This window comes from Eptesicus fuscus, chromosome 12 (assembly GCF_027574615.1).
Source record: "Eptesicus fuscus isolate TK198812 chromosome 12, DD_ASM_mEF_20220401, whole genome shotgun sequence".
Lineage (NCBI taxonomy): Eukaryota > Metazoa > Chordata > Mammalia > Chiroptera > Vespertilionidae > Eptesicus > Eptesicus fuscus.
In genome coordinates this window covers 49,061,006-49,085,394 of record NC_072484.1, presented here as the reverse complement: position 1 = coordinate 49,085,394, position 24,389 = coordinate 49,061,006, and the positions used below count along the sequence as shown (strand labels likewise).

The following is a 24,389-nucleotide window of genomic DNA, read 5'->3' as shown; positions in this document are numbered from 1 at the left end:
TTAAAAGGAATTGTGGGATAACTAGCTAATTATTAAAGCTTTTGTGGAATCTATTAAGGACATATACAGTGGAAAAGAATGCCTTATACTCTACAAGAACTCCTAAATGCCACATCATGTTCTTGCAGAGTGCAGGGCCAGACTTTTAATAGCCTGGTGGTGACAATGCATATGCGTCTAAGGGCAAAGCACATGCAGAAGAAGCTAATTAACATCAAACACTAATTAATCCCCCAGTATTTAGCAATGAAGTATCAGCAGCTGTCTTAGATGCCATATGCTAATTAGCATTAATAAACTTCAGAAATAATTGTCTCCATTGTTCTGTGTCATAATACTCCCTCTAATTGTGCTTTGGAGAGCATTGCCTATAAATGGTAGCAAGCATTCCATAGCATTGCTTGAAGTTTAATGAGCAATTTACTGTGACTTGTGGCATTAGAAGAGAATACATACAGGAAAGAGAAGAGAGTAATGCCAATTTTCAAAATCCGTAATTAAATTGTTGGCTGGAACTTGTGTCTCCAGCTACTTAAATATTCAGACAGGGGAGGTTGGTGCTTTGGCTCCAGCTTGTCTTCAGGGACATAAAATGTGAAGTTTAATAGAGATGAGCCTACTCCCTGCCTCAGCCAGCACACCACCTCGGTTTTCAGTGTCTACTTCAGCCTTTCACTGCAATTTGTTTGTGCCATCGTATTTGAGAAGTTTGAAATGCCGGGAGCGAGAAAGAGCATCTTTATCTGGAAAGGAAACAACTCCCATTTGACTAATGTCAACAAAAGCCCACAGGATTTGTCTTTGATAGTACAATCTGAAGTAAATACAGGAGATGGCCATTAATTGTCAAGGAAAATGTTTAGCATTCCTAAAATGTTCACTAGTTATTGTTCCCTGACAGAGACAGCAAAATAGAGTGCGGTGGGTGCCTACAAATATATTGATACCAAAGCCTGGGGTAGGATTCTTGACCTTGGAAGATCTGCAGTGCAACTAGTGTCATGTACAGATGTGCTATACTACAGTTAGTCAATATAAAAGAATGCAGTTTGTACATTGTAAAAACTACATGTATCTGGGACACTTTTAATAATTAAGAAAACAATACAGTGTTATTGGTGGGGTGCCCTCTATGTCCCCATTTGTTACTGGTCAAAGTGGAGTTCTTGTGATGTGGCAATGAAAGGAATTGCCTGAGACTCGCACAGGCGGATGAGTGATCCTTATTTCTGTGGAATTAAACACCTGGGTTTCCAATGTCCCATTTCCCTCCATTCAAAAATGGAAAAAGTACAATCTTGTCTTCAGCAGGACTAGAATTAAGGCTACTGCCCAGAATTTCTACTTCCTCTTAAAGTCCAGTCCAGTCCAGTATCTGTCTAACTTAGCTTGTGTTCCCAGAGGCAATCCATTGCGTGTGGAGTCCACATGGCAACAAATTTACTCAAGGCTGTGCAAATAGCATAAGCTTGGGCTCCAGATGAACTCAGAGAGTAGATTCATTAATCTTACTTACAAACAATTTTATATAACCTCTTTATTTGTCTCTTTTACTCTAATATTTTCAGATAACTATACACAGTGTATAAAATCCAGCCAGTCTGCAATTTCTGTTTATAATCTACTCATTTTATCCTTCTATTACTCTAACTTGATTCAAGTACTCACAAAAGTTAATTTTAGTTTAATGTAATTAGTAGGGATTTTTAAATTAAGAAAAACACATTATATATACAGTATATATATACACAGTGTATATATATACATATATATGTTTTCACATAAATAATACATGGCAGGCTGTATCAGTCTTCATCAGTTGTTCCACGTGGTTAGCAGTTACTGTTAAGAAAGTCATTGATATTCCTGCCCAAGGGTACTTTATACTATTTTCCACAAATTCATTCAAATGTATATATAAATGTATGTTAATTAATGAGTATTAATAGCATCCTGAGTCCTCCTCTAGTTGGCCAAGTCTGAAAGAATGCAAGCAAGTAGAAATAACAGCTGCATGTCTCTATGAATTGTAAAATAGCTTTAACCAATTAAGATTGGTTTTCCTCAAAATTAGTCAAGTTTAAAGGCATGATTATATCTCCCTTTTCATAAAAGAAAGACTGCTGATTCAGAAATGTGGAGTAAAATGTTCTCAGATCTTTCTGGATAAATAGTGCTTATGACAGTAGATTAATATTACATGTCAGTTTATCTCCATCCCACCCCATTGCCTTCACTATCTACAGGCTCCTCAGAGGCAGGAACTGGGTGAGTTCAATCATTTTGTAGCTCGGGGCTCAGCAGTCACCATCTCTGGGAACTCACAATATGATTGGGCCCTGAACTTAAAAGTGCCAAGTAGTAGAAAACATATAGTACATTTTAGTTTAAAAATACTTACTTCCTTGAGAGAATATGCTGAAATTCCCAAACACAAAGAATTGAAATGACTACCAAAGCATGGTGAATAGTTTATTGGTAGAAATAACTTCTCATTGTTGAGATACTTAATCTCATATAAATAATGTAGGTCCTTTGAGTTTTATATGAATGTGGTCAAAAGGATTTTGGACTACAATCTACTTGTTTTCTTAGAAATAATGATTTAAATCACATAAAAATGAAGCAGTCAAGGGATTTTTTTTTTTTACAAGAAAAATATATTGTGTTTAATAAGGGGAAAATAACATTTTATTATACCTCACATGAAAGTAAAAAGTACAAATCATTTTCCCAAAATACATTACCTATTCTCTCCAAAAACTCTATTCTTCTAGCATCTAAATAAGAACAGAGGTTTTCCAGGTTATTTATGCAGCTATTACTTATTTTATTTAAGAAAATGAAATAAAAAATGGATTTGCTTGTAACAGCTACCATATATTGAGAAGTTTGCAGTAGATCATTTAGATGCCAATAATACATTTTTACATTATTTAACTGAACTGTTTGTCTTGTTTATAGATGTATGGATTTTAATTATATTATTAATCATGTGATGCTTTGCTTGATTTGAAACAAATAAAATAGAAGAAAATAAAGCTATTTGTACATTTTCTGAATGATCATCATATTAAATGAAATAAAAACGAAACATCAACAGGGCTGTTCTTTTGCAAAATACCAGATCCACTTTAATTATTTTCACAGTTTTTTTCTTTTCCTGATATTAATAATTAGAATGAACTCAAAGTCCAAAATATAAATATTTCATAGCAAAATAAACAACCTCAAGTTTTTGGATTTCATAGAGACTTTTTTAATCATGTTGTCATATTTATAACATTAATTTCACTGTTTTTACAGCATATCTGTTTTAAGTGCACAGAATGACTGTGATGATTATCAATCCTATCTAATAAAGGGGGAATATGCTACTTGACCATCATACCGTCACAAAGATGGCAGCGCCCACAGCCAATAAGAAGGAAATATGCTAATTGACTGCCACACCCTCAAAGATGGCAGTACCCACAGCCACAAGATGGCGGCGCCCAGTCACCTCAGCACCCAGGGCCGGACCGAGGCACAGGCAAGCCTCGGATGAAGGCAGCCCAGCCGCCCCGGGCCGGCCTGAGGGATGACCAAAGGACTGAACAAGCAGGCTGCATGGGGCAACCAGGCCAGCAGCAGGTTTAGTGAGGGACGACTAAACCAGATTGTGTGGGGTGACCAGGCTAGAACGGGGGGAGGCAGTAAGAGGCGGGGGGGACAGTTGGGGGCAACAAGACCATTGGGGGCGGTGCAGTTGGGGGCAACCAGGCTGGCAGGGGGGGCCAGTTGGGAGTGATTAGGCTGGCGGGGGGTGGGGGCAGTGAAGGGCGACTAGGCCGGCAGGGAGGAGGCAGTTGGGATGACCAGGCTGGCAGGGGGGGTAGTTAGGGGTGACCTGGCAGTTAGGGGTGACCAGGCCGGTGGGGGGGGCAGTTAGGGGCAATCAGGCCAGCACACAGAGGCAGTTAGGGACCACCAGGCAGGTGAGTGATTAGGAGTCAGCAGTCCAAGATTGTGAGGGGGATGTCCAACTGCCGATCTAGATGGCAGTCGGACATCCCCCAAGAGGTCCCAGGTTGGAGAGGGTGCAGGCAGGGCTGAGGGGACCCCCCCCCCCCCATGCACACATTTCGTGCACCAAGCCGCTAGTGGTTAACATAATTATTTATACAAGATTGAGTTTCCCTTCATCATCTGCACCCCTGGTGTGTTCTTCTCTGAATCAGGTTTCACATGATCTATAAATAATATTTCATTGGACTGATTCCTTCTTCCATTTTCTTTCTTTGTTTTCTGCTTTATTTAGCACTCAAGTGGCAGAAACAAGAGTGGTTTGGAGTAGATAGAGGCCATTCCAAAATGTCTGGGCAAAGAGGAAAAATGGAGTGGAATTCTTTAGTCACAGTGTTAGAGACTAAAGTGTGAACCCTTCCCCCCCCCCCAAATTTATATGCTAGTAGCCCAAAATATGATAGTATTTGGAGAGTATCTTTAAAAAGATAAATTCAAATTAGGTCATTAGGATGGTCTCTAATCCAATATAGCTGGTGTTTGCAGAAGAGGATGAAATTAGGGCACAGACAAGTGCAGTGGGAAGACGATGTAAATGCAGGAAGAAGACCACCATCTACATATAAGCCAAGGAGCAAGGCCCCACAAGGAACCAACCCTGCCAACAGCTCAGTGTCAGACTTCCCAACCTACAAAACGGTGAGGAAATAAACTTCTGTTGTTTAAGCCACTCAGTCTGTGGTACTTTGTTATGGCAGCCAAAGCAAACTAGTACACGTAGACACACTGCTTAATGGCAGCATTGTATTTTATCACAACCTGAACCAGCTTTTGATCGGTGACTGAAGTTGTCTCAATCAACCAATCAGATGCAAGAATTTCAGCCTCATGCTACACCTGTGGCCACCCAAGGGACCAATGTCAAAACTGGCGAGGCATCTCAGTCCCAGCCAGCTGTCTCTTTGTTCATCCATTTGTATCAAGATGCAGACTAGAAGATATAAATCATTAGGACAAGAGCAGCAGCTAAAGTCCTTGCTTAAAATCAGCCAATCTGACTCAGTATTAAAAAGAAATAAACATTTTCAGGGGTGTCTTCCATTATGAATTATAACTTGGAATGTTACAGAAGATAAACTGTTCTCCATGCTTTCATGGAGTCACAGGTGTTGAGGATTTCGGCAAGTAAATGTTGGATTTAATTTTGAACAACACCAGACTCAGTAACCATAGGTGTTTCATTAGAAATCTGGCTTACAACGTAGGAATTAAGATGTAAGGGACCATTTGGAAAAGAAAAAAAAAAAGTAAACGTTAATATTCTGTCACCGGCGATTATTTCCACTGCCCTCCTGAGAGGTGTTATTATTTATATTCTTAATTAAAAGCTGCTTCTCTGGCGACATTCATATTCTCATGAGAAATCAAATGCTGTTTCGCTGAAAAGGCACCAGAGCATTTTACTTGCATGCCTTGGATTTGGAGAAGCAAACCTCATGATGCTTCCTGAATCCCTCCTGAGGGTCTTCGGGTCGGACCCCTGGTCTCAAGGGATGCTTGCATACTTTAAAGATGTGGTAGATTTTCCCATCATTTTACTTGTCTGCTCCTTGCTCCAAGGGTTAGAAGTTAATAGAGCCTGAACCCTAAGGATAAGTTAAAGTTGGGTTCATCAACCAACAAGACCCTGGATGTGCAGTCTCCCTAGATTCCCTAGATTGTTGTTTTTCTGATGAAGTAGTAAAAAGAGAAGCCTTGATTTCCAGAAAGGTAGTGAACTGTGTATGACTTTCTATCATGGAGCATAATAAACAGTTTTCAAAATAATACTGGCTTTTTAATTGTTTGACATAAATAAACATGTTCCCGAAGGCCTCACACTCAATCCTTGAGAACCAGGACTAATAAGACATTTTATATCACTTTAAAATGTCTGTCTACCTTCAGCCTCATTGTCTGGCATGGTTAGGTACCTGAAGGTAATAAAGCACATATGGTCAAATTACACAAATTTTCTAAATCAGAAAGAACAAAATTGAAAGGACTGTGTCTTTTTTTCACATACATTATTTTTGTAATATCATTAAATGGCAAAATTATTATCTGGAATATATGAAATAAAAAGTTGGTGGGAATAGCACTTTTCCTCTAAATGCCAATCTAATTAGATTTAAAATATAATTTAACCCACCTTACCAAGGCATTAGGTTACTTTTAAGAGTTTACAAGGATGGGATACAGGTGTGATAGTTCAAAGTATATAATTTATCTCCTACATTGCTCTCAACAGACATCTTTCTCAGACAACTAATTTGGAAAGTATGGCTGCTATGTCCTGCCCAGCTGTCCCAAATACAACCGTTGCTTTAATGATCACTAATCTCAGGTTCTGTATCAATGGGAGCACCTGTGCAAACAAACAGAGAAAGAGATCTTTTCAAAATTACCAGAAAAACTGCAATGCACAAACATTTTGAAAAAAGGTAAATGAATGTAAGATAAAAAAAAAATTAATACATTTATGGTCTCACATTCATTTCCCAGAGATGGTTTTATATCTTCCACACCCTTATATAAACAGAGGTCTTATTTATCAACTAGGGGCCCAGTGCACGAATTCATGCACCTGAAAAGGAACTGTGGGCCATGAGACTGCTCTGGGCACAGGGGCGGGTCTCAGCCCATCCTCTGCACCCCGCCTGACCCCTCACACCACGACTCCCCTCCCCCCTCTCATCCCTGTCAGCAGCCCCACTCCCACCACTGCTGTCACTCCCACACACTGACGGCACCCACTGACAGCTCAGAGTGATTGGGGCCAGTGCCAGCAGCGGGTGCGAGCAGGGCCATCGCAGGCAGCAGGTGCGAGAGGTGGCTACTGGCTCCGATTGCCCCTCAGGAACAGGGGGAGGTGGAAAAGCTGTGAGGGGCGATTGGGGCCAGCAGCAGGTGCGAGCGCCCAGCAAGACCACAGTGCACAAAAGCAAATAGTTTTCAGTAACCACCAGAGGCTTGCCCCGATGACAGTAACTGGCGCCCTGCCTTGGTCTGGCACCCCTGCTCATCTGCTCCACCATCCCACCGCGGCCGATGCCTGCCATGTTCCGTGTGTGCCCCCTGGTGGTCAGCACACGTCATAGCAACTGGTTGTTCGGTTGCTCAGCCGTTTGGTCTATTTTCATATTTGGGTTTTATATATATGGATTATATATGCATTTCAGAATACTATTATGAATTTCACCTGTAGTAGATGCAACAGTTACAATATGATTAGCAAAATGGCAGGTACCTTCTAAATATCTTGGGACATAATTTTATATAAAAATGAAAAACTCTTTTTTTATAGCTCATAGATTACATTTTAATTAAAGTCTCAGGTAAATACATGTGTCTCTGTTCTTTACCCTTTGAAGATGCTTTTATAAGTCTTCATCAGAAAATTTCTTGATAGGTCTTTATTTCCAACTAGAAGCCCAGTGCACGAAATTCGTGCACGGCGGGGGGTTGTCCCTCAGCCCAGCCTGTACCCTCTCCAATCTGGGACTCCTGGAGGGATGTCCGATTGCCCATTTAGGCCCGATCCTTGGGGGATCGGGCCTAAACGGGCAGTCGGACATCCCTCTCACAATCCAGGACTGCTGGCTCCCAACTGCTTGCCTGCCTGCCTTCCTGATTGCTCCTAACCGCTTCTGCCTGCCAGCCTGATCACCCCCTAACCACTCCGCTGCCAGCCTAGTTGATGCTTAACTGCTCCCCTGCCAGCCTGTTTGCCCCCAACTTCCCTCCTCTGCCGGCCTGATCACCCCTAACTGCCCTCTCCTGCAGGGTTGATCACCTACAACTGCCCTCCCTTGCAAGCCTGGTCCCTCTCAACTGCCCTCCCTTGCAGGCCTGGTCCCTCACAACTGCCCTCCCTTGCAGGCCGGGTGCCTCCCAACTGCCCTCTCCTGCTGGCCATCTTGTAGTGGCCATCTTGTGTCCACATGGGGGCAGGATCTTTGACCACATGGGGGCAGCTATATTGTGTGTTGCAGTGATGATCAATCTGTATATTACTCTTTTATTAGATAGGATAGAGGCCTGGTGCACGGGTGGGGGCCAGGTGGTTTGCCCTGAAGGGTGACACAGATAAGGGTGGGGGTTCCCTTGGGGTGTGGGGCAGCCTGAGCAAGGGGCCTGTGGTGGTTTGCAGGCTGGCCATGCCCCCTGGCAACCCAAGGGGAGGCCCTGGTATCTGGAATTTATTTTCCTTCTACAATTGAAACGTTGTAGCCTGGGGCGGCAGCCATTTCTGTGGCAGTTAATTCACCTTCTACAATTGAAACTTTGTAGCCCTAAGCGGGTGAGCCGGGCCAGGGTGTGCGGAAAGCTTTGCTTCCCCTGTTGCCGCCGGCAACCCTGGCCTGCTCTCTCAAGCTCCATTCTGCCGCCATTTGTTTGAATTTGTTTACCTTCTAGAATTGAAACTTCGTAGCTTGAGTGGAGGCTTAGGCCTGCAACGGCTATGGAAAGTTTGGCTTGCTCTGTTACCTGGGAAACCTTACTCTCTGTGGCTGTAGCCATCTTGGATTGGGGTTAATTTGCATACTCGCCCTGATTGGCTGGTGGGCGTGGCTTGGCTGGTGGGCGTGGCTTATGTAGGGGAGTGATGGTTAATTTGCATATTACCATTTTATTAGAGAGGATGGTGGGAAGTTTGGATTAATTGAACAACAATGTAAAAGAGGCAACTAGCTTTACTCATGGAGCCTTCTGGAAATGCTTTGCTAAGTCCCAATTGCCTGAGCAACAACCCACTTGGTCTAAAGTCTTCCCTGTCACCTGACTTCATGTTCTGCCACATGGTTTCATTTTAATTTGCCAGATCATATTTCCTTGGAAAACAATATAAACTTGAAATAAAGGAAGAGAAGTATTATAAACACATAACTTCCTGAGAGCACGTTATTCACTGCTTTCAATAGTTTATATTCTTTAATTTTAAAATGTTATGTAACTGCATTTTCTCAAGTTTACAGAAAAAGAACAGAAATCAAATAAATACAAATGTATCCACTGCCCAGATCTAAAAGATTATATCTTCTTTGTATGTGTGCCTGTATGTGCATATATAATAGATTAAATTAGAAACAATACAGCTCAATTTTCATGTCCACCTTTTTTCCAAGATGTAACTATTACAATGTTTAATTAAATCTAATTCTATTTACTATCTCATACTTTCCCCAAGTGAAAAAATACTTGAGAATGTTTTAAGTAACTATTACACACTGCCCTGTCTTTTTATTATGGTTTTCTAGAGATTTTTAAATCATTTATTACTTAAACAAAGTAGTGTTTATTATTTTTAGAGAATATAGTAAAATTACTGACATGTTTCAACAATTACCAGACTACTCTTGTTCCTGTTACTCTATTCTTTTCTTCCATCAGGTAATCTTTTCTGTAAAACTAATTTTTAATGAATATAGATTTTTTAATAAGGATCATATTTATTTTCTGATGTTGAAAACATATTGATAATATCAATGTTTAAAAGCATAAATATGTTTAAAATATATGTTTACAATATAACATAACAATCTAAATGTATGCAAACATATTTTAATATACCATGATGTTTTATAACCTATAAAATGTTAGAAAAATACATGGTTACAAACAGCATATACAATATGATACATTATTAATTAAAAATTAAAGCCAAAAGTACATAGTTACCAACTTGCTCTTCTATCTGCCTGTAGAACTTAAAAAGGTGTGCTAACAGTGCTAATTTTCATGTGGAAATATTACAAATTGGTTTATTTCCAGTTTGTGTGCTTAACCCTGTGTGTGTGTGTGTGTGTGTGTGTGTGTGTGTGTGTGTGCATGCTTGGGATTCAGATATAGGTTGTATTCTAAGTTCTTTCACTGGTACATAATTATTTTGCTAATTTAAGGAAGAAATTATATTGACAAGATTAATTTTTTATAAAACATTATTTACATATAAACTAAAATTTTAATTCATAATTGTCTATATATTTGGTGATTCAATAAACAACCTGTACTCATAAATAGGCAACTACCAATTATTAAGTAAAGTTATTTTTTAAAGGAGCTTTAGGATCAATAGCTAAATTACCATAATAAAGGTTCAATATTATGGAAAATAAATTTTTTAATAGAGTTACCAATTGAAACTTATTTTTTTAATCTACTCTAAACTAAAAATAATTTTTAATCTAGAAAAAATTATTAAGGTAATTAAAGAAGGAAATACAGTAAAATTTGGTATCAGAAATCTTTGTATATTCTTAGCATCATAATAAATGTGCTCTCCACTTCTTTGTGAAGATTAGATATAATTTATCTAAAAATTAAAAATAATTTACTAACATGCTAAACAGCTAAATGCAAATTGACATAAAACAGAGTAATTTTTATTAAAAAGTATTGGGAAAGGAGAGTTCAAGTGGAACATTAGCAAAATTAAACTAATAGTGAATAGTCTTTCCTTTTTATCCTCTAACTTCCCCCAAGGATCCAGGCACTGGCAATTACATATTACATATTGTATCTTTGTGACTATCTGTTGGTAAAGGGTAGAAGTGCTCCCCAGTGCCAGGTCTTCCAGACTGGAACTTGAGTCAACACCTAATACAGACAAGCCACTCATTCCGTGTGTCTGCCTGAGCATGGAAAGACTTGTCAAGGTAGTCTGAGTCCCAAAGGTGCCACAGCATTCTTTATTCCTCTCTGCTCTCATTGCTTTTGCTCCCTATCCCATTTGATGGTTTTTCTGACACAAATAAATTGGTTAATATTAGGTAAAGAAGTGGCCACATACCCATAAAAGAACAAGTGAGATTCTATTCTGCCTTGATCATCATCAATCAATTTGTCATTTCAGTTCTGATGGCTGATCCCTCAACTTAATGCAATGCTGTAACTCTAACTCAAGGAAAAGTTCATTGTGTGACCGCAGCATAGAGAAAAAATTGCTCTGAAAGTCACATTTTGATAATGGGTTTAAACTCGTTTCCTTATTAAGATGGGTAAGTTGCCATAACTATAAAATGTCCATGTGTATGATATAAATGAAATATGTCTAATAATTCTAGATGATAATGTAATCTTTCATTTACCTGTTTCATCTCTGTTTATAATACAGGAGCCAGTTCTTGTTAACTCATTATCATAATGATAAACATGATTTGAAGGGAGTTTAAACAGCTCCAGACACCAGTGACTAATAGAGGTGAAGATGAGACAAAGGCACACTGGCTTACATAATTCAAACTAAATGAAACAAATACTGGACTTTCAACATTTATACACTGAACATATTTAACAGGTCAATATTACTATAAGTAAATATAGTGGCATTAAGAGGAAATATGGGTTTAACCATTGGCTAACAAATATTACTTTCAATTACTGACATTTTGAAGATCAAATGTTGTATGATAAAATGCAACCTGTTTGATCCCCAGGGTTAACAAACACATTCAGCTTCCATCTTTAAATGGATGGAAGTATTTTTACATAAATGTGGTCATTTTTCAATTATACATATATGGAACATGTTAAGTTCAATTTAAGGAGAAAAGCCAAACATGTAATAACTGCAGTAAAAATAACTAGATATAAAAAATAACTACCTTTCAATGTGGGTTGACATATTTTATGTATGTTTTTTATGCTTGTACTTATAATACTTTGCAGGCCTACCATATGCAAAGAATTGAATATTTTAGTTGGGAGACCAGAGTCACAAAACTAAAGCAAGGTTCATATGCAGTATGTTGAGAAAGCAAAACAACTTAGTGCTCTGAGAGAAAGTTTTCTACAAATCAAGTCATATTCCAGAATTTGGTTGCCTTGCCTACTGCAGTATTTCTTTAAGAAATGAAATTTGATTAAAATATTTTCTTAAAAAATAAAGAACAAACACAATATAAAGGATTTGAGGATTAATAACTATACACACACACACACACACACACACACACACACACGCACACACACACATACGCACACACACACACCTATCAAATACCCTTTTAACTAGAAGATTAATCTTACATAATCATGTTGCATATGTACAATTTTTTTCTAGGAGTGGGTTTTGGAATAGAGGGTTGTTCTTGGTCTCAGATTGAATTTTGAAATTAAACAGAATTCTACCTTGATTCCAGAATCCTAATTCAATCAAGATAAGTAACAAATGATGAGTTAATCGCTGTTTGAATATAACTGATTAGCTTACTTTCTGGTTGTAGGAATTTAGAGATATTTTCAATGACTGCTGACTCAATACATGAGATCTAATTTAAAGTAAAAACTAGGAAAAATTGTGTTTGTTTGCTCTTTACAAAAGATGTGCATGATTTGAAAATTTAAAACTAGCCATTTCACTCTGTGAACTGACTGTAATTTGTCATTTTCCTGAGGTACAAAATATGAAGAAATGAGGGGTAGGGAGGAATTTTACTCCACAGGCAATGATAAACAGTCCCAATCCGGTTATCTACTTAGATTAACTAATGTGTTTTGCATATATTACCTGAATTAATCTTCACAGATAACTTCACAATATTTGTCTTTATCTCTGATTTAAAAATAACTCACCGAGGTTCCCATGCTTACTGGCCTAGGACCTAGTAGTAAGTAGAGTCCAAAAGTGACAGGCTTTTCAGTGAACGTTCTATTTCTGCCCAACATTTCTTGCACATCCTGTGAAATACACTTCTATGGCTCTAGCCAGACAATTCTACTCTATATCACACATTCTGGCATGATTCTTTACCAACGGAGCACAAGATATTTTTCCTGAACTAGTTGTCATTTATGGAGCTACTCAAGTCTCCCATAAAATTTACCTATTTTTTTTAACTTTTATTTATTCATTTTTGTAGCCTAATGGATGCTGGCAAGGTTTCTATCACTTATTGTCAAACCATTTGTCTCTTCTGGTACTTAACTGCAATGCCTTTCAACCATTATTTGGGATGCTTTCTATTTTATAAGAGATTATATATATATATATACCGTATTTTCCGGCGTATAAGACGACTGGGCACATAAGATTTTCCTGGGTTAAAAAGTCGTCTTATACGCTGGAAAATACAGTAGTCCAATATATCTAATCCATTATATCTAATCCCATTAATATAGTCCAATATACCATATTTTCCGGCATATAAAACAACTTTTTAACCCAGAAAAATCTTATACGCCCAGTCATCTTATACACTGAAAAGTACCATACTAGAGGCCCAGTGCAAGAAAAAATGAAAATTCATGCACTGGAGGGGGCGGTCCCTCAGCCCAGCCTGCCCCCTCTTACAGTCCAGGAGCCCTCAGGGGCGAGAGGTGACCTGGTGATGAGGGGAAGGTGACACCACATCACACCTCTGCTGCTGCCACTGCCGGCAGCGCAAGCCTCGGCCGGCCCTGGTTACCTGAGCCTTGAGTGGCTGGGCAGCCACCATCTGAGGCTTGCCTGCGCCTCAAGCCAGCCCTGGGCAGCAGGGGGACTCTGGAGGCAGGCATCCTGGCAGGGCTGAGGGGACTGGGTGCTGCCATCTTGTGGCTGTGGGTACCACCATCTTTGAGGATGGGGCATCAATTAACATATTCCCTCCTTATTGGCTGTGGGCACTGCCATATTTGAGGGTGGGGCAGTCAATTAGCATATTCCCTCCTTATTGGCTGTGGGTGCCGCCATCTTTGAGGGTGGGGCAGTCAATTAGCATATTCCCTCCTTATTGGCTGTGGGCGCCACCATCTTTGAGGGTGGGGCAGTCAATTAGCATATTCCCTCCTTATTGGCTGTGGGCGCCACCATCTTTGAGGGTGGGGCAGTCAATTAGCATATCCCCTCCTTATTGGCTGTGGGCGCCGCCATCTTTGAGGGTAGGGCAGTCAATTAGCATATTCCCTCCTTATTGGCTGTGGGCACCACCATATTTGAGGGTGGGGCAGTCAATAAGCATATTCCCTCCTTATTGGCTGTGGGTGCTGCCATCATTGTGACACCATGAGGGTCAATTAGCATATTCCCTCTTTACTAGATAGACTATATACACTGAGTGGCCAGATTATTATGATCTCTGTACACATAATAATCTGGCCACTCAGTGTATATCGTATGATCTCTGTACACATAATAATCTGGCCACTCAGTGTATATCCTATATAATAAAAGGCTAATATGCAAATTGTCCTCTCGACCAGGAGTTCAACCAGTAGGCAGGCCAGCCAACCACCCATGTCCCCTCCCCCTGGCCAGGCTGTTCATGTACTGGACCATGCATGAACAGCCTGGCCAGGGGGAGGGGACATGGGCGGTTGGCTGGCCTGCCTACAGGTCGAACTCCTGGTCGAGAGGACAATTTGCATATATATATACACACTGATTGGCGAGACTATTATGCATTCAGAGATCATAATAATCTGGCCACTCAGTGTGTGTGTGTGTGTGTGTGTGTGTGTGTGTGTGTGTGTATACACTATTTTTTCAATAAACAGAAATATTTGCATGTCATATATTTTGTCCACATGGTACAGAGAAAGACACTGAAATTGGACGATTCGATTCCCTCTTTCATTGCATATGTTACAAAGAGATAGGTAGGCAGATACTTATTGTTGAGAGTGGATATTCCTCAATAGATTAATTGCACAAGGACAGGGAACATGTCATATTCTCTACTATGTGCCTACCAACTAATACTTATAATGGTTATTCGATGTCATATTGGTTTTGAAGGGCTGCCGTAATGAAATCCTAGAAATAGGGTGGCTTGTAACAACAGAAATGGACTCATTCACAGCGCGGAGGCCAGAAGCCTGAAAATCAAAGTGTCAGTAGGGCCACCTCCCTCTGAAACCTGTAAGAGACAACCCTTCCTTGCCTGTCCCTAGGTCCTGATGGCTGTCAGCAATCCTTGGGTACCTTCACTTGCAGCTAACCTGCTCATCCCACCCCCCTACCTGCTCCAATCTCTGCCTCTGTTGTCACATGGTTTCATCCCTGGTGGGTCCATGTCTTTCCTCTCTTCATACAAGGACACCAATTCTATTGAATGAAGAGCCCAGCCTAGTCAAGTATGACCTCATCTCATTTTCACAAATTACATCTGCAATGACCCTATTGCCCAATAAGATCCCATTCTGAGGTTCTGGGGGTTCGGACTTGACCATTAGCTTTTTGGAGGATGCAATTAAACCCATAACAGATACTTAAATAATTAATAGTTGGATAAATGATGCAGTACTATGTAAGGGCCTGTTTAAAATATTTAGTACAGCAATACATGTAGACACAAAAAGTTTGCCATCTAATAAAAGGCAGAGCTAGCCGGTGCTATTTTTTCAGGAAGCGTGGACCTTTAAAAAGAAAAGACACACAATGCAGAGACAGTGGGGGGTGTCACATTAAAAAGTAAAGAGCTGAGATTTGTTGCTCCCTAGACCTCCTCTGCTCTTTAGATGGTATTTGAGAGATAACATCCTCAGCCCCAGTCTGTGAAAGCAATCAGCTCACCGATGGCAACAGCCGATCCTTGACTCTCCTTGCTGCTCCAAGGCCAGCCAGTTGCTGACTTCGCCGTCCCTTCCTCGCTTGCTAAGTGAGGAGCAATTATATACAGAGGCAGGTTTCCTGGAAGTTAATGAAGATTAAGCTTCGGGGCCTTCCAATTGCATGGGCCCCTTCCAGGGCCTTGTACCTAATTTAGTTTTAGTAATTTGTGTGCATTTTTAAGAGATCATGCCCAGATTGTATAAGCTTCAGGCCTCACACAGCCTGGATCTGCCTGTGAACAAATTCTAGGGATAGCCAATTAATTATCTCACATCTTGATTAGCAGACAATTATTTCTCCAGAAATAATTTAAAAAAAGAAAGAAAAAGAAAAAAAGAAAGAAAAAAACTGTTCAACAGAAATGGAGACATGAAAAGAACACATTTTGAGCTGGCATAATCAGAGTGCTTTGTTCTGGATGGCACCCCACCAGCAAAACGCTGGCCTGTTCATTTTTTGTCCTTTTCTGTTGTTGGTATGTGGTGAAGATTGTTACTTTCAGTGAAAAGATAAAGAGGAAATGTGAACCTCTTTATGAAGGGCAGAGTGCAAGTTAAACCGAGAGACATGGACTGTGAGCAACTTCACCCCAATGAGCAGGTCATGAGCAGCTGAAAGTTCCTCTTGGGCCCACAATGGACCCGTATTGTTAAATGTTTAATGAGGGAACACAGATGAGGACACAGTTAACTATTTAGCTTAGGGATATAATTTTTAAATTTTTGAAAAACTAAGTCCTTTAGAAACTAAAACATTAAATGGTAGAATGTCAACCTGATGCTTAGGGAAAAGGCATCTTGATAGGAGTTTGGGATGGGTGCTCCTTCGACCATAACACAAAAGGGTGATGAGCCCTACCACATTTGCTTTTGAAAGCTTGCTTCATATCACCCAATCATTAATCTCTACATATTTTAGCTCCCGATACCCCATTTTTGTCTTTTCCACATCCTCTCTTCCCTTGACTAAATGTTGACCCTGATCATTTATTTCTGGTTTGGTATTGTTTAAAATTCCACTGGCATTCATCCTTACCTGTACAAGGCCTTTGTTCCAAATCCAACTACTTGTTGAGGTTACTATGACCATATTCTTTAATGCAGATAATTTCTACTCCTAACTTTCTAATCCACTAGGATGCAAAGAGATCAAGGGACTTGTTTAGCAACACATGGAAAAGTAAAGAAAAAAATAGAACTAATTTACTGATCTGCCCTATTTTTCTTTCAAACTTTAATGCCTTATGTAGAATCTTTATTTTATGTGTTAAATAACTGCCATAAATCTTTTCTGTTTTTCCAGAGGATAGCCATTTCATGAGAGATCTAGAGTAGAAACTGCTTATTCCAATAGGGACCAATATTCACAGTGCTGCTTAATTCAGCTCCCACGGAATGCAAAATTATATTCTGCAATAAAATATGCTCATTAGTAATTACATGAATTAAACTGCCTGCCTAGCATCAATATTATCACCTAGGAAACACAATTTTTATCCTCACCTCTTTTCAGATAGCATCAACTATTTAAATGTGCCCCTTATTTTTCACTCTACTACATATATTTTTGGACTTCAGTAATACTCATTTGGATTCACTTCATTATTCATACCATATGTCCATATTTATATGGAGTAATAAAGTTTTAAAAACAAACTGCTGCTTGTAGTTGAATACTTCTAAAATATATTTATAACTGAAATGATTTCCTAAACTGTGCTTTTAATTTTGAACTCTCAATTGAATAAAGTAGATTTATTCATTTTTCTATCATTAGGTACCACCAATACTAATAAACATGTCTTTCGTTATGATTATGTGACATTTTGGCCTCAGTTTTAGCAATACCAGGAGCATTACCATGTCAGATATATGCAATCTTATTTTCAATATGGCATTTTAAGTGTTTGGAAAATCATGAGTGATGACTATAGGGAAAATCTGCATTTCTTCCTAAAATTACAACTTGAGTGTTTCAGTTTCCTGAGCTGCATGGGGAAAATAATGTTTGCATGTTTTTTTTCCCCAGATTCCAGCACAATGCATGGTACATGGTAGATGCTCAATACATTTGCTGAATGATTGAAAATAAAAAAATAACACCAAACAATTAGTGATATAAATGTTTCCTGAGAGACTGTTTTTAATTCCATCCTCAAAGGATCAGGTCTGCCCAAGAACCTGCTGTTAATTTGTAGTAGCAATATTCTCATACCATGTGTTCACCACATGTCAATATTGTACCACCTGTCGATACTGTACATCTTTGCACTTTTACAGATCAGGAGTGAACCACTTTCTGAAGGAAATTCTTCATAAGCTCCAGGAAAAGAGGTCAATGTTCTGCTTACTAGAGTCTAAGGCATTAATACTAAGGGATTGGCGCCAAATCCAAACATTTTCATTGGCTCCTATAGGGGATGGCACACCTCCTGGAAATAAAGTCTTGGGGTATTCCAGCATATAAAAATTCACTAATATTTAAAACACAGTTAATTTAAAATCTAGAGTATCTGTGGCACTGAGTACCCACGTGGCAGTGAAGTTATTTTCTAGAAAATCAGTGGCACCTCAAAGGGCAGAAAGCTATGGGATTATATGGAACTGATATACCCCAAATGATGTTAGAATCAATTAGAGATTTCATTTCCAATGAAAACACTTGCTTTCTAATCTACACAAAAGAGATTCTCCATCATCTGGGTGAGTAAACTGATTATAATCTACTCAAGATGGCAGGGCAAGTTGTGACTGTTCTTGCCCATGTCCAGAAAGGCTCAGGGGTTTGAATGACACTAAACAGAACACATCCTTGGACACACGGGGCCCACCCTGAGAGGCAGAGCCAGGGCTCCTGGGATTAGTATGTCATGACAAAGCAATTATACAAATTATGTTACTTTTTTTTCTTTATTTTTATTGTCTAAAGTTTTACATATGTCTCCCTTTTCCCCAATTGACCCCTCCCCCAGCCATTCCCACCCCAGGGCAAGCCCCCACCACCCCAGTGTCTGTGTCCATTGGTTATGCTAATATGCATGCATACAAGTCCTTTAGTTGCTCTCTAAACCCCTTCCCTACCATTTGTCTCTAGATCAATCTATTCTTGTTCATCAAATTATGTTACTTTTTAAAATAATTTTTACTATGGTAGTGTTTTTATCAATATTATAATTATAAACCATGAGCATTAGCTAGTTGCTATTTTATTCAATTATAATAGAGAATTGTGTCACTAAGAAAACTTCCAGAGAACTCCTAATTGCACCTCAACTAAATAAATCTAGAATTGCATTTGCTTTCTAAAAAAATGAGCACAACAACTCAGCATCAACACCACCTGAGTCTTCTCCTATCCAGACTTAATTCTTCTTATTAGGTCGAAGCTAATATAACCAATGTTAGAGCTGTGTTCATTTTTAGTAATATCATGTACCACATGGAACTCCACAGGTAACATTCAGTGTAAAATGAGACATGTGCAAACTTGGTTAGGCTACATTAAGTCGTCACTGTATGAAATATAATGTTTATTTGATATCCCCTATTGGGACTTAAAAAAGATTCAGTGACTTATTCTCAGAAATTTTATTATGAACCTAGCACAAGAAGGAGAATGTTTTGGAGGGTTAAGGTAATGATATTAGCAAGGCACAGTCTCTATCTTAAAGTTGCACAACACATAACAAATGGACATAGAAACATAAAATATCTATAATAATAAAAGTGTAATATGCTAATTAGACCAGACAGCTGAACGACCTTCCAGACTCTGGACAAAGCCAGGGCTGTGAGAGCAGACGCAAGCAGCCTCGGCTGTGAGGGCTGAGCTCCTTGCATGAATTTTGTACATTGGGCCTCTAGTTATTACAATAATAGAGTAAGGCTAGGGCAGTGATCGGCAAACTCATTAGTCAACAGAGCCAAATATCAACAGTACAACAATTGAAATTTCTTTTGAGAGCCAGATTTTTTAAACTTAAACTTCTTCTAATGCCACTTCTTCAAAATAGACTCGCCCAGGCCATGGTATTTTGTGGAAGAGCCACACTCAAGGGGCCAAACAGCCGCATGTGGCTCGTGAGCCGCAGTTTGCCGACCATGGGGCTAGGGTGCAGAAGTAAAGCTGGAATTAAATTATTAATTCTATCTCACTGGGATCACTGAAGACTTTCTGAAAAAGTTACACTGGAAGTAACTGTTAGCAATGAAGTGGAAGGGCAGTTGGACCAGACTGGCAGACTACGCTTTGTGTTGAATGAAGTAGATAGTATGTATTGGACATGACCTTGTGGAGGAGCATTCTGCATCCAATGAACTGTCGAGGCAGGTTTGAAAGAGCAGTGTGAGGTAGTTCTCAAGACATGTATAGCTGAGGATGTGATAATAGAAGCAAAATGTTACAGGGTGTCATATAGCATGTTAATGGGATTTTATTCAATGGAACAACTCTGTAACTCTGCGCTTGTCACATGAACTCAGCCATACATAATGTGTAAGTGAATGTGGGAAACTGTATCCCAATAAAACTATTTACCAAAACAGGCAGTGGGGTAGAAATCACCAAATTAATGAAATAATCAGACTTGATTTGTGAAAGAATGCCTTAGTTATTTTATAGTAGAGGGACAGAAAGATACCAGAATGAGCTAGAGAAGTCATTTTTCAAGGAATACACTTACATCTTTTTATAACCCAATGTATTACAATAACGAGGAGAAAGAATGGGTTATAACAATTTTTAAGAAGTATAAGCAATATAACTTGGTGTTGGAGGAGAACCAAGATGGTGGCATAGGTAAACACCTGTACTTGCTGCCTCCAATAACCATATCAAAATTACAACTAAAATACAGAACAACGATCATCCAGAACCAAGGGAAAGCTGGTTGAGTGGAAGTACAACTAGAGAGGTAAAGAAGAAAGCACACTGATACTGGTAGAAGGTATGGAGGTGCGGAGGTGCGGAGGTGCGGAGGCACTGAATAGGGCTGGCACCTGGGTGTGCCACTTCTTTAAGCAGGAGGGAGATACAAGCTCCCGCTTGCTCTGAGCTCCAGTGCTGGGCAAGACTTTGGGGGACCCAGACACAAACAGGGAGAAACTGGGCTGTCTGGCATTGGGACAGGAACACGGGGGCAGCTTTCTTCCAGATGGAGGTGCTCACAGAGGTCATTGTTCCTAAGCTGGAACCTCCTAGGTGCAGGGCTGACTGGCAGACATTGCTGCTTGCTCAACCCCGGAGATTCCCTAAGACCCCACCCCATCCAATTTACAACCCCACCCAAGCTGTGCACTGCAGCTTTTGCATATGAATGGCCAGTCCTTTCAAAGACTAAAGCCTGTCAAACTGCAGCTGGGTCAGGGAGCCCCAAAGCTATCAAAAGAAGGCAAAGGCCAGCACCACAGCAGCCTGCCTTGCTTCACAGCTGGGCTTCATCTGGGCACTTCCCATACAAAGAGGAGGAATCTTCAGATGTCTCTGTAACTCCTGCTGGGTTGCCCCAGGCAGTGGCTGTCTTTGCACCTCTTTGGAGATCCAAGAGCCAGTGTACCCAGTGGTCAGTGTGAGACCATACCAGATTACAACTCTTCACATCCATAAGTGACACACTCAAGGGACAGACTCAGTGAGCACCAAAGCCCCACTGAAGCAAGTTCTGCCCCATAAGGGTGTCTCCTGCACAGCAGCTTTTCCATTGTAGACACAGCTGGTCCTCACAGCCAACTGGCCTGGAGGTCAACTCTTCCCAGTGATACCAACAGCAATCAAGGCTCAACTACAACAAAACTATGCACTTAGCTGACAAAGGGGTGCACCAAGGCAATCAAGGCTCAACTATGCACCTAGCTGACAAAGGGGTGCAACAGCAATCAAGGCTCAACTACAACAAAACTATGCACCTAGCTGACAAAGGGGTGCAACCAACTCAGGTGGTTGGGGAGGCTGAGCCACTGGGCCCTATAGGACACAAGGCCACTCTATCAACTCAAGGAGACTTAGCAGCTACCCAATACATAGAAACAAACACAGGGAAGCAGCCAAAATGCGGAGACAAAGAAACATGTCACAAATGAAAGAAATGGAAAAAAGCAAACTACTGGATATGGAGTTCCAAACCACAGTTATAAGGTTATTCAAGAATCTTCTAGAAACCTCCCAGGAACTTAGTGAGACCTTCAAGGATCTTAGTGAGAATGCCAAAAAAATGGAAGAGGACCAGTCATAAATTAAGCATACAATGACTGAAATCCTACCTAATAAAAGAGTAATATGCAAATTGACCATACCTCCGCTACACCCACCAGGCATGCCCACCAGTCACGCCCACCAGCCAATCAGGAGCAATATGCAAATAAACTCAACCAAGATGGCTGCGGCCACAGAGAGCAGGAGGGAGGTTTGAGTTTCCCCGGCAATGGAGGAAGCCAAGTTTTCCACCTGCCCTTGCCGGCGTAGGCCTCCACTCAATGCTACAAAGTTTCAGTTATAGATCCAAACAGAAATGGCGGCAGCCACGGAGCTGGAAGAGTAGGAGGCTAGGGTTGCCCCTGGCGATAAAGGAAGCCAAGCTTCTGCAGCCCTGGCCAGCCTAGGCCTCCACTCCAGATTACAAAGTTTCAATTATAGAAGGTGAATTAACTTCCACAGAAATGGCTGCCGCCACAGAGCAAGCAGAAGGCTTGGCTCTGCTCTAGGCTACAAAGTTTCAATTGGAGAAGATAAATAAACCCCAGATACCAGGGCCTCCCTTGGGTTGCCAGGGGGCGTGGCCAGCCTGCAAACCACCACAGGCCACTCGCCCAGGCCGCCCCACGCCCCAAGGGAACCCCCAACCTGATCTAGGACACCCTTCTAGGCAAACCAGCTGGCCCCCACCCATGCAACAGGCCTCTATCCTATCTAATAAAATAGTAATATGCAGATTGACCATCACTCCAAAACAAGATGGCTGCCCCCATGTGGTCAAAGATCCTGCCCCATGTGGACACAAGATGGCTGCCACAAGATGGCCAGCAGGGAAGGGCAGTTAGGAGGGACCAAGCCTGCAAGGGAGGGCAGTTGCGGGTGATCAGGCCAGCAGGGGAGGGCAGTTAGGGGTGACCAGGCCTGCAGAGGAGGGAAGTTGGGGGTGACCAGGCCTGCAGGGAAGGGCAGTTGGGGGGAACCCAGGCCTACAGGGGAGAACATTTGAGAAGAGATGGGACAAAGATCTTATATGCATGTATGTAGTACCTATGGACGCGGACTGTGGGATGGTGAAGGCCTGGGGTGGGATGGGAACTGGGTGGAGGGGAGCTATGGGGGAAAAAAGAGGGACATCTGTAATAATTTGAACAATAAATATTAATAAATAAATAATATATAGATAGATATATATATAAATATATATCTATATATATATATATAAATATATATATATATATATAACTTGGTGTTTAGTTTATATGGAGGTTATAGTGTGCTGAAAGCATGGGATGATTAATAAAAAGTGAATTAAAATGGAAGCACAAATTTGAAATAAAAACTGAATGAGAAACTCAGGAGTACACCCTATAGAGATTAGAGCAACAGATGAGTTTGTGTTTTATATAATGGCTTGGATCTCAGCAGACAAATCTTGCTGTATTGATTGAGTTAGAGGCCATTAGACTGACGCTGATAGTTAAAATATTAAGGATGATATTACTGCAGAAGAGGGTATAGAAATTGAAAAAGCCTATAGTAACATCCATTCACAGCAAACATTATCTATAGTTTTCTCATTAAATAGTAAACATCAATTTCCTATCAGAAATCTATTCTCCTATACTCTGAGCTCATGACATTAGTTCAGATAGATCCCACCCCATTCAGAGATGGGTTCTGATTGTTCTAAACCAGAAGCTCTCCATTCTGATTGGCACTACTAATGATCCATTGGAGATAATTGGCAATTTATGGGGCTATTTGGAGGAGGGGATGCTACTGGTATATTTTCCCTAGGTAAGGGATGCCAAACACCATGCAATGCCCAGACATTACTACACAAAGCATTGTCCTACTCAAAAAGTCCATTGCCATTACTTGCTAAGACATAGGCTGTAGGATGATGTGATTCAATCTCCTGTTCAGCTGGCAGGGAAAGCTGAAGCTGCAAAAATGGTACCTGGCCACATCAGACAAGGAGAGAAAGAAGATGGTTTGGGAGCTCATGCAGGTTGTCCTGACTTGCAAGCCCAAGATGCACAACTTCCTGGAATGGAGAGACCTCAAAGTTGTCTATAAGAGATATGCCAAACTCTATTTCTGCTGCACCTTTGAGGGCCAAGACAATGAGCTCATCACCCTTGGAACTAACCCACAGATATGTGGAGCTCCTGGACAAATCCTTCAGTAGTGTGTGTGAGCTGGACATCATCTTTAATTTTGAGAAGGGTTACTTCATCTTGGATGAGTTCTTGATGGGGGGTGATGTCAAGAAGAGTGTACTAAGGGCTATTGAGCAGGCTGACCTGCTGCAGGAGGAGGATGAGACACCATGCAGCGTGATGGAGGAGATGGGTCTGGCATAGCCCCCACCTAAGCCACATGGGGATGTGGGGAGCTGGTGGAGAGGCAGGGTACAAGTGGCCCTTTTCTGGATGGGACTCAGCTGTCTCTACTCTGCTATCTCACTTTCTTTTGGAGTGAGTTGTAGGCTCAGGACTCTCAAACAGTCTCTTCCTCCACCCCCTACCTCCTGTTTCCCCTTCTCCTACTGAAAGTTTTTGGAGCTAGGAGGCAGAAAAATATGACCAAGACCCAAGATGGGGTGCTATTTGGCTTT

The 24,389-nt window shown here is 40.7% G+C and overlaps 1 pseudogene; it reads left to right on the top strand.

Annotated features, from left to right (window-relative positions):
* The first annotated feature begins 23,669 nt into the window (after positions 1 to 23,669).
* On the top strand, positions 23,670 to 24,135 carry LOC103303523 (AP-1 complex subunit sigma-1A-like; annotated as a pseudogene).
* Positions 24,136 to 24,389: the final 254 nt, after the last annotated feature.